The sequence below is a fragment of the Eumetopias jubatus genome, unplaced genomic scaffold (assembly GCF_037043125.1).
Source record: "Eumetopias jubatus isolate StellerSeaLion01/CBP00866 unplaced genomic scaffold, mEumJub1_p1.0 scaffold_9, whole genome shotgun sequence".
In the NCBI taxonomy this organism is placed as follows: Eukaryota; Metazoa; Chordata; class Mammalia; order Carnivora; family Otariidae; genus Eumetopias; species Eumetopias jubatus.
The window spans coordinates 116321601-116331254 of record NW_028274815.1 but is presented as its reverse complement, the minus strand read 5'-3'; the positions used below and the strand labels follow the sequence as shown (position 1 = coordinate 116331254).

General features: G+C 41.2%; 1 pseudogene; it reads left to right on the top strand.

The window, feature by feature from the left end:
* The first annotated feature begins 5057 nt into the window (after window positions 1–5057).
* On the top strand, window positions 5058–7327 carry LOC114220745 (MICOS complex subunit Mic10-like; annotated as a pseudogene).
* Window positions 7328–9654: the final 2327 nt, after the last annotated feature.

Below are 9654 nucleotides of genomic sequence, written 5' to 3'. Positions count from 1 at the left end.
AACATTTTGTTGTGCCAAAAAATAGGGATGCACTCAAGATTAATAAGGGTATGTCAATAAGAAACAAAGGCAACTGAAGAGGCTTTCACTGCCTGAATTTGGGACAATTTGAGTATCAACAACAAAAAATGAATGTAATTGGGGTGCCTGGATGGCTCAGTCGTTAAGTGGCTGCCTTCGGCTCAGGTCATGATCCCAGGGTCCTGGGATCAAGCCCCTCATCCGGCTCCCTGCTCAGCGGGAGGCCTGCTTCTCCCTCTCCCACTCCCCCTGCTTGTGTTCCCTCTCTCACTGTGTCTCTCTCTGTCAAATAAATAAATAAAATCTTTAAAAAACAAAAAGGAATGTAATTAATGTTAAAACATTGAATAAATAAAAATCTATGGGTTTATAAAATGAGAGAGAGAGAGAGAGAAAGTCATTTGCCATTGTTGGAGATGACTATTATAGTGGCTCTTTACTCTGATTATTGGTTATTAGAAGGAGTTAAGCGTTTAACCCATCTTTCTAGTAGGACCTGTAATTCATCCTCAAGAGAAAGAAAACTCTTCTTTACCAAAGAGTGATGCTAGTAAACACAGAATGATAGAATAAAAAAAATTTTTTTAAAGATTTTATTCACCCATTTGACAGAGAGAAAGAGAGAGAGCACGTGCACAAGCAGAGGGAGCAGCAGAGGGAGAGGGAGAAGCAAGCTCTCCACTGAGCAAGGAGTCCAATGTAGGACTAGACCCCAGGACCCTGGGATCATGACTGGAGCTGAAGGCAGACGCTCAACCGAATGAGCCACCCAGGCGTCCCTAAAAATTTTTTTTTTAAATTACCATTTTGCAACCCCCAGTGAAATAATTCATGAAAGATCATCAATGCCTGCTAAAACTTAGATTTTAGCTATTTGACAATAGGATATTTCCACTGTGACAATGTATCACCCTACAGATTATTTGCTAATTGCAAAGGAGAATCAGATCTTTTTTCCAATAGCGAGAGCTGGCTATCTGTCACCCCCTCACTGGTTGATCAACATCAGCATTATTTACAGAGAGACCCCCTGACATGATGTGTCTATAGAAATGATACAATGTGAGGTACCCCAACATGACCTATGAAGCTCTGTATTTTGGCCCAAAATATTTATCCCAAATATAATGAGGACTTGAGAACTAGTTTCCAATTCATAGGATATATACAAGACAGAGGACTAAGTTAAATAACACCACAAGCGATTAGACAATGACAGAATGTAAGACATTACTCAAGACAGTTGGCCTTGTTACTTCAAAACATCAGTGCCATGGAAAGTAGGAGGGAGGGGGCACTGCTGTTCTAGGTTAGAAGAGACTGAAGAGCTGTAAGACCAAAACACTTTATGTGAAACGTCAGTGGATTCTTGTTAAAAAAAAAAGCTATAAAACGAGCAATTTTGATTATCTGATCACGGGGCTGCCTGTGTGGCTCAGTTGGTTAAGTATCTTAGTCTTGGTTTCGGCTCCAGTTATGATCTCAGGGTCATGAGATCAAGCCCTGCATGGGGTTCAGTGCTCAGCAGGGAGTCTGCTTGAGATCTTCTCCCTCTGCCCCTCCCCCTCTCCCTATAGCATAAATCTTTCGCCTTTTACTAAATAAATAAATAGATAATAAATAAAATTTTAATTATGAAAATGTTCAAATATACAGAAAAATTGAAAGAATAATACAATGATCAACCAAATACTCAGATTTAATAACTGCTAACATTTCCCATATTTGCTTTACCTACACATAAGCATGTGTGTACTTTTTTGTTGTTTTTTTGCTAAACCTTTCGAAAATAAGTGTTAGACATCATGACACTTCAGCACTACATATACCTCAGCATGCATGCCCCAAAAAGGATGTTTCCTTCCTAACCAAATCATTATCGCACATAGGAAAATGAATAGTAATTCCCTAACATTGAATTTCTACTCCATAATCAGATGTCCTTCTTTTTAACAACGGTTTGTTTTTTGTTTTGTTTTTGTTTTTTTATAAATAATAAAGAGAGAGAGAGTGTGAGCCGGGGTGTGAGCCGGGGCAAGGGGCAGAGAGAGAGAGAGAGAATCTTTTTTTTTTTTTTAAGATTTTATTTATTTATTAGAGAGAGAGAGAGAGCATGAGCAGGGGAGGGAGGAAGGGGCACAGGGAGAAGCAGACTCTCCGCTGAGCAGGGAGCCCGATGTGGGGCTCGATCCCAGGACGCCGGGATCATGACCTGAGCCAAAAGCAGACGCTTAACCAACTGAGCCACCCAGGCGCCCCAAGAGAGAGAGAATCTTAAGCAGACTCCCTGATGAATGCAGAGCCCAACTTGGGCTCTATCCCACGACACTGAGATCATGATCTGAGCTCAAATCAAGGGTCAGAGGCTTAACTGACTGAGCCACCCAAGCACCCCTAAAATTTATTTTAAAAAATCAAAATCAAAATTACCATCCCTGTGCCAGTGACTGCAAATTTTATTTATTTATTCTTAAAATATTTTATTTATAAGTAATCTCTACACTCAGTGTGGGACTCAAACTTACAACCCCAAGATCAAGAGTTGCATGCTCTGCCAAATGAGCCAGCCAGGCTCCCCTCCAAATTTTGTTTCTACAGCTGAGACCTTTCCTCTGAGCCTGGGAGAAAATATACTAAAAATGTCAACAGTGGTTATATTTGAGTAGTGTGATTATGGGTGATCCTCTCTCTTCTTTCTTTTTTTTCTTTTAAGATTTTATTTATTTGAGAGAGAGAGAATGAGAGATAGAGAGCATGAGAGGGAAGAGGGTCAGAGGGAGAAGCAGACTCCCTGCTGAGCAGGGAGCCCAATGTGGGACTCGATCCCGGGACTCCAGGATCATGACCTGAGCCGAAGGCAGTTGCTTAACCAACTGAGCCACCCAGGCACCCTTTTCTCTTCTTTCTAATTTCTATATTTTTCCAGATTTCATTGGGCATATATTACTCTTCTGATTAAAAAAAAAAGAACTTGTCATAAGTAAATGTATACAAATTTGAAGACAAGATTAGATGATCCATCAAAATACCAACAATAAATTTGTTGGGACTGTATGGAATTGTGGGGTTTCTTTTAAGCTTTAAATGTTCTGTAACCGTATTCTAAATCTATGCTGGGTCTTAGAATCACTTGGGAAATTTTTACAAACAGCTTTATTTTATTTTTTTTTTAAGATTGTATTTATTTATTTGACAGAGAGAGACACAGCGAGAGAGGGAACACAAGCAGGGGGAGTGGCAGAGGGAGAAGCAGGGAGCCTGTTGCAGGGCTCAATCCCAGGACCCTGAGATCATGACCTGAGCCGAAGGCAGATGCTTAACAACTGAGCCACCCAGGCGCCCCTACAAACAGCTGTATTAGGAAGCAAATGACAAAATAAACTGTTCATATTTAAAGTGTGCAATTTGATAAACTTCGATGTGTGTAAGGCCCATGAAACCAAATATATCTATCACTTCCCAAAGTTTCCTCATGTTCCTTTACAATCCCTTCCTTCTGCCATGTCTCAGGAGATCACTGATCTGCTGCCTATCACCATAGATCAGTTTAGATTTTTTAGAATTTTATATAAATGAAATCATACAGTATGTACTCTTTTGTGTCTGGTTTCTTTACTCAGCACAGTTATCCTGAGATTCATCCATACTGTAGCATGTATCAACAGTTCGTTTCTTTTTATTGATGAGCAGTATACCATTGGATGGATATACCACCATTTGTCTATCTATTCACCAGTTGATGGACCATTGGATTGTGTCCAGTTTTTGGAATATGTACTCACTGGAATAAAGCTGTTGTGAACATTCATATATGAATCTTTGTATGGACATATGCTCTCATTTCTCTTAGCTACATGGCTAGGAATGAAATTTCTATATGAAAGGTAAATGTACTTTTAACTTTTTAAGAAACTGCTGAATTAGTTTCCAAAATGATTGTACAATTTTATATTCCCAACCAGCAGCGTAAAAGAGTTCCAGCTCCTCCAAAACTTGCTGTGGTCAGTTTTACTAATCTTAGCCATTCTAATAGGTGTATAGTGGTTTCTTTTTTTTTTAACATTTTTTTCTAAGTTTTATTTATTTAAGTAATCTCTACACCCAACATGGGGCTCAAACTCATGACCCCCAGATCAAGAGTTGCATGCTCCTCTAACAGAGCCAGCCAGGCACCCCATAATAGGTGTGTAGTGGTTTCTAATTGCAGTTTTAAGTTGCATTTCCCTAATAACTAATTATGTTGAGCATCTTTTCATGCACTTATTTACCAACCATATCTCTTCTTTGGTGAAGTGTCTATTCAAATTGTTTGCTCATTCTTGGGTTGTTTGTTCTCTTCATGAGTCTTTTTTTTTTTAAGATTTATTTATTTATTTGAGAGAGTGAGAATGAGAGAGAGAGAGAGAGTACATGAGAGGGGGGAGGATTAGAGGGAGAAGCAGGCTCCTCGCTGAGCAGGGAGCCCGATGTGGGACTCGATCCCGGGACTCCAGGATCGTGACCTGAGCCGAAGGCAGTTGCTTAACCAACTGAGCCACCCAGGTGCCCAAGTTCTCTTCATGAGTCTTGAGAGTTGTTTATATATTCTGGTGCTTTATTTTTTATGATTTACAAATATTTTTCTCTTAGTCTGTGACTTGTCTTTTCATTCTTCTAATAGTGCCTTTCGAAAAGCAGAAGTTTTGGGGCACCTGGGTGGTTCAGTTGGTTGGGCAACTGCCTTCGGCTCAAGTCATGATCCTGGAGTCCCGGGATTGAGTCCCACATGGGGCTCCCTGCTCAGCAGGGAGCCTGCTTCTCCCTCTGACCCTCCCCCCTCTTGTGCTCTCTCTCTCTCTCATTCTCTCTCAAATAAATAATTAAAATCTTAAAAAAAAAGAAAAGCAGAAGTTTTTGTTTCCATGAAATCCATTTTATCAATCTGTTCTTTTATGGATTGTGCTTTTGGTATCATATCTAAGAAAACTTTGGTTAACCCACTGTCATAAAGTTTTCAGTTTTACATTTAGGACTACAATTTGAGTTAATTTTTGTAGATGGTGCAAGGTATGAATCAAAATTCTTTTTACATTTTATTATATTTTTCTTTTGCATAGGGATAACCAGTTGTTTCAACACCAGTTGTAGAAAAGGTTATCCTTGCCTTAGAATCTTTGTAGAAAATCAGTTGTCCATATACTACGTGGATGTGTTTCTCAAATCTGTTCTGTTCCATTACTCTGTCTCTCAATCTTTCTGCCAAGACCATATTGTCATGACTACTATAGTTTTATATAGTCTTAAAATCAGGTTTTGTCTATCCTAGGCTCTTGCATTTCCGTATGAATTTTAGAACCAGCTTGTCAATTTCTACAAAAAGCCCACTCGAATTTTTAATTGGGATTGCATTGAATTTATAGGTCAATTTGGGGAGAATTAAGTCTTCTGACCCATAACACAGTATATTTCTCAATTTATTTAAGTCTTTTTTAGTCTCTCAGCAATGTTCTGTAGTTTTCAGAGTAGAGATATATTTCATATTCTTTACCATACTTATCCCTAAGTATTTCATAGTTTGGGATGCTACCTCAAATAATATATATATATATATATATATTTTTTTTTTTCCTTCAGAGAGAGAGAGCATGGGGAATGGGGAGTGGCAAGTAGAGGGGGAGAGGGAGACAGGGAATCTTGAGCAGGCTCCATGCCCAGTGTGGAGTCAGACGCGGGGCTCGATCTCATGACCCTGAGATCATGACCTGAGCTGAAATCAAGAGTTGGATGCTTAACCAACTGAGCTACCCAGGAACCCCTATAAATAATATTTTTGTTCCAATTTCCAATTATTCATTTCTAGTATAGAGAAATACAATTTATTTTTGTATATTGATCTTTTTATTAGTTCTAGTAGTTTTTTTTAAAAAGTAGATTCCACTGGGGTTTTTCTTCTACATAGACAATTATGTCATCATATTTGGAAATATTTTAGCCATTATTACTTCATTTTTAAATTTTTTTAAAGATTTTATTTATTTATTTGTGAGAGAGAATGAGATAGAGAGAGAGAGAGCATGAGAGGGGGGAGGGTCAGAGGGAGAAGCAGACTCCCCGCTGAGCAGGGAGCCCCATGCAGGACTCGATCCCGGGACTCCAGGATCATGACCTGAGCCGAAGGCAGTCGCTCAACCAACTGAGCCACCCAGGCATTCCCTAAATTTCTTTTTAAAAGATTTTATTTATTTATTTGACAGAGAGAGACACAGTGAGAGAGGGAACACAAGCAGGGGGAGTGGGAGAGGGAGAAGCAGGCTTCCCGCGGAGCAGGGAGCCCGATGCAGGGCTCAATCCCAGGACCCTGCAATCATGACCTGAGCCGAAGGCAGACACTTAACAACTGAGCCACCCAGGTGCTCCCATTGCTTCATTTTTTTTTTTAAGATTTATTTATTTATCTGAGAGAGAGAGAGAGAGAGAAAGAAATCTGGGTGAGGGGCAGAGGGAAAGGGAGAGGGAGAGAATCCCAAGCAGACTCCCTACTGAGCGTGGAGCCTGACATGGGGCTTGATCCCATGACTCTGAGATCATGACCCAAGCTGAAACCAAGAGTTAGACGCTCAACCAACTGAGCCATCCAGGCACTCCAACCATTATTACCTTAAATTTTTTCTATCCCACCCTCATCACCTTCAGAGGCTCTAATTACATATGTATTAGACTGCTTAAAGTTGTCTCACAGCTCACTAATGCTCTGTTCATTATTTTGACATTCTCTTTTATTCTGTTTCATTTTGGATATTTTCTCTAGCTATATCTTCAAGTTTACTAAACTTTTATTCTGTACTGTAATGTCTAATATGCTGTTAATCCCATCCAGTGATTAAAAAAAAAATTTTTTTTTATCTTTAAGTAATCACTACACCCAATGTGGGGCTCGAACTCACAACCCCAAGACCAAGAGTTGCATGCTCCAAAGAGTGAGTCAGCCAGGCACCCTTCATTCAGTGTATTTTAAAATCTCACTCATCTCAGGAGCAGGGCAACCCCCCGCCCCCACCTTAAGGAAAGCAGGAGCTGTGGGTGGGGGACCGCTGGGATTCGCAGCTGGGCAGGAAGTGGGACCAGTGCATGGCGGATGGGGTCCATGAAAATAGGGACTAGTTTCTGAGTAGGACTTGTTTTCTCCCTTACCTTCTTTAAAAGAAGAATGTGGCCATTAGTCTTTAATTCTGGCCTGGGATTGGGAATGGCCTACTCCAACTGTCAGCATGATTTCCAGGCTCCGAATCTTCTACATGGAAAATATGCCAAAGAGCCCGGGCAGTGACTTACACCTGAGAACACCCCAGTGGGAGGAAAAGAGAAATCCTGTTTATTCTTCAGGAATACTGACATGCCCTGCAGTAAACTGACATTCTTCTGTAACAATGTTATCAGTAATGCTTTAAACTCCAGCACATTCTTTGTGTATCTGAAACAAAGTCCGTTTCTTGTTTTGTATTTTCCCTTTTGGAAATTGCAAGGAGGTGGTCTTAAAAGAAATAAATTAGAAATAGGCAGCCCAGTAATAAATAAATAAATAAATAGATCGATAGATAAATAAATAAATAAAATCTCACTCATTTCTAGATGCTTGATTTCTTTTTTATGTCTTCCATGTGTCTGCTTAACTTTTTGGACATGTAGTAGCTGTCTTAGTATGTCCTCTGCTAATTCTAACATCTATGTCAGTTCTGGGTCAGTTTCAATTCCTTTTTCTTCTCATTATTTCCTGCTTTGCATGACTGGTAAATGTTTTTATTGGATGTCACATACCGTGGATGTTACCTGTTGGCTGCAAGATATTTTTGTAATTCTCTAAGTATTCTTACACTTTGTTGCGGGATGCACTTATTTGGAAAGAGTTTGATCCTCTTGGGTCTTGCTTTTAAGATAGGTGGGACCAAAGCAGGGCTTAGGCTAGGCCCAACTTTCCTCCACTGCTGAGGCAATACCCGTGTGTGTATTCTACCCAATGCCCTATGAATCATAAGGCTTGCCAGTCTGGCTGGTGGAATCAGGCACTATTCTTGGCCCTTCATTAGCACTGAACACTGTTCCCTTTAATCCTTTTGTCTGGTTCTTTCCTTGTCCTTGGATAGTTTCTTCACATGCACGTGCTAGTGAGTACTCAGCTAAATATTTGAGTAGATCTCCAGAATTCTCTCTCTCTCTCTCTCTCTCTCTACTCTTTGATACTCTTTTGGTCTTCCCAGACTCTCAGCTCTCTGTCTCCCAACTCAAAGTGGATGCTGGGCTCCATCTGGGTGCCCCCCTCCCTGCACCATATGGCCTGAAAACTCCCTCTCAAGACCGTAATCTGGGGAAATCATAGGACCCACCTCATTTGTTTCCAGGCTCTGGGGGATCACTGTCCTTTATTACCTGGTGTCGGGTATCTTGAAAACAATTGTTTCATTCAGGGGAGTAAGGCAGGGGAGCTTTCAAAAATCCCAATATCAGGGGCGCCTGGGTGGCTCAGTCGTTAAGCATCTGCCTTCGGCTCAGGTCATGATCCCGGGGTCCTGGGATCGAGCCCCACATTGGGCTCCCTGCTCTGCAGGAAGCCTGCTTCTCCCTCTCCCACTTCCCCTGCTTGTGTTCCCTCTCTCGTTGTGTCTCTCTCTGTCAAATAAAGAAATAAAATCTTAAAAAACAAATCCCAATGTCCAAGCCACGCCCTATATAATTAAATCTAAATCTCTGGAGGTGAGGTCCAGGCGTCAACATGAACTCCTCAAGGGGATTTCAGTGCACATCCAGATTTAAGGTCAGTATTTTATACTGTGATTTTATTACTTTGATTTAAAAATAGTTTATTTTGAACCGGGTCTTTGGCATAGGAAACATGGTACTAGAGCACATTTTCAACTTACAGCTGAGCCCCTGATTAAAGAAATCAAATCTCAGGGCACCTGGGTGACTCAGTCATTAATCGTCTGCCTTCAGCTCCTGTCATGATCCCAGGGTCCTGGGATCAAGCCCCGCATCAGGCTCCTTGCTCAGCGGGGAGCCTGCTTCTCCCTCTGCCTGCCACTGCCCCTGCTTGTGCTCTCTCTCTCTCCCTGTCTCTAACAGATAAATAAATAAAATCTTAAAAAAAAACCACACAAAATATAGTCCCCTGATTAAAAAGTAAGGTTGGTCTCAAGCCCAGAGTGAGGCAGAGGCTGCCTGTGAGAATTCAGTGTGGCCGTGGGGAGGATGGGGCAGAGCAGGGAGCTGGGGACAGGCTTGGGGGCATTTACAGTTTATTATTTCCACTTAACAAAGCATTCCTAGCTCACTGTCTTGCTTCATTTTCTTCCCCCAACAACCCTGAGGTGAAATTCACTATCTCTGGTTGGTAGATGAGGAAATGGGGCTCAAGAGGTTGAGTGACTTGACAAAGGGCAAATCAGGAGCAGAATTAAAATTTAAACTCAGTTCTCAGAAGTAGAATAAGGAGCAAAGCAGTCCTTAGCTGTGTGGCTGCTAGGGGTAAGGGAACATCTCTGCAAAGTGCTGAGATGAAGCGAATTCTGTGCATCGGGCCTCCTGGCAGATGAGCAAGAAATCACTAGATCAGCTGCAGGGGTGGGTGCCAGAGACTGAGATGGTCAGGTGAATGCTCCG